The sequence below is a fragment of the Sinocyclocheilus rhinocerous genome, unplaced genomic scaffold (assembly GCF_001515625.1).
Source record: "Sinocyclocheilus rhinocerous isolate Xijiao unplaced genomic scaffold, SAMN03320098_v1.1 scaffold682, whole genome shotgun sequence".
Classification (NCBI taxonomy): domain Eukaryota; kingdom Metazoa; phylum Chordata; class Actinopteri; order Cypriniformes; family Cyprinidae; genus Sinocyclocheilus; species Sinocyclocheilus rhinocerous.
In genome coordinates, this window is record NW_015642528.1 from 1,590,329 (window position 1) to 1,591,516 (window position 1,188).

Consider the following 1,188-nt stretch of genomic DNA (forward strand, 5'->3'; position numbering starts at 1 on the left):
TTGAGTGAATGATTTAATGACTCACTCATAAAGACTGTTGCTTTGTAACAGATGAGTGCATTAAATGAACCGCATTTAATGCTTCATTTTTTTAAGTAAGAGGTTAATTGCATCATCCGAGCATTCAAAATGCACATTTTAGCGGGGTAATTTTTGGTCCGAACACACCACTCACACTATTTATACAAAAAACATCTTAGAATCGCTGTCCCCCCCGGACTGCGATTGTGCCCTAGCAACATCGCTTAGCCCCTGCCCCTCCGGAGGTCTGTGCATGCCACTGGGCGGAAGTACCGACCCAGTGTTTACTAAGCGAACGTGCAAAGAAAGTCAAACACCCTTAACAAAAAAGGTAAAACAACGATGTTGGTGTCACATGTTTGTTTCTGTTTAGTTCCTGTTTGCCCCTATTTGGTTCAGTTCCTGTTCTCATTTAGTTAATCATGGTTTATTCTGTTCACCTGTTTTGATTGATTACTCCTCACCTGTTTCTGTTCTCCCTGATTACGTTCCATGTGTTCATATATACCCTGTGTTTTCCTCAGTTCTCTTGTCTTGCTTTAAAGTTACGTTGTGGTGTTTATCTCCTCTGTTATTCTGTATTACACTCTTGGATTGATAATTAAAGATTCACCTTTTGGATTACCCCATCGCTGTGTGCCTCATCTACCCACATCGTGACAGTTGGACAATTCTGAAGTTGGAGGAGAAAATGAGTTTTTTGCCCTCCCCTTTCTTTTTGAAACGAAGTTACCCGAAACCCGGCTTCTTACCGTCTGGACATATATCGACGAGTGAAATAAACACTGCAAGTCGAGCACCCGGTTTCTGAACCCAGCAGAGGGGGTGCCCATCGAGGACCTAGCCTAGAAAGGGACAGAAACACACAGGTCCCGGGAAACACTGCAAAGAAACTAGCAGAAGGGTTATACACACAACCACCAGCGCATTAAATACACATATATTTAGAAATGGATCGTACTCACCCACCATGGTTCCCGCGTCGGAGCTCTGTCCGAAGAAGCCTCTAGACCGGACCATCAGTAAGATGGTCACTATGAAGCCATAGAACCAAACAAACCTAATAGGACCAGCATAGGAGACTATAATGCAGGAAATTTCCCACCTAACCTCGGTCAGGTGGAGAGATGGTGGTTACAGGGGAATTAGGAAGGGGAAGAAAAAGGG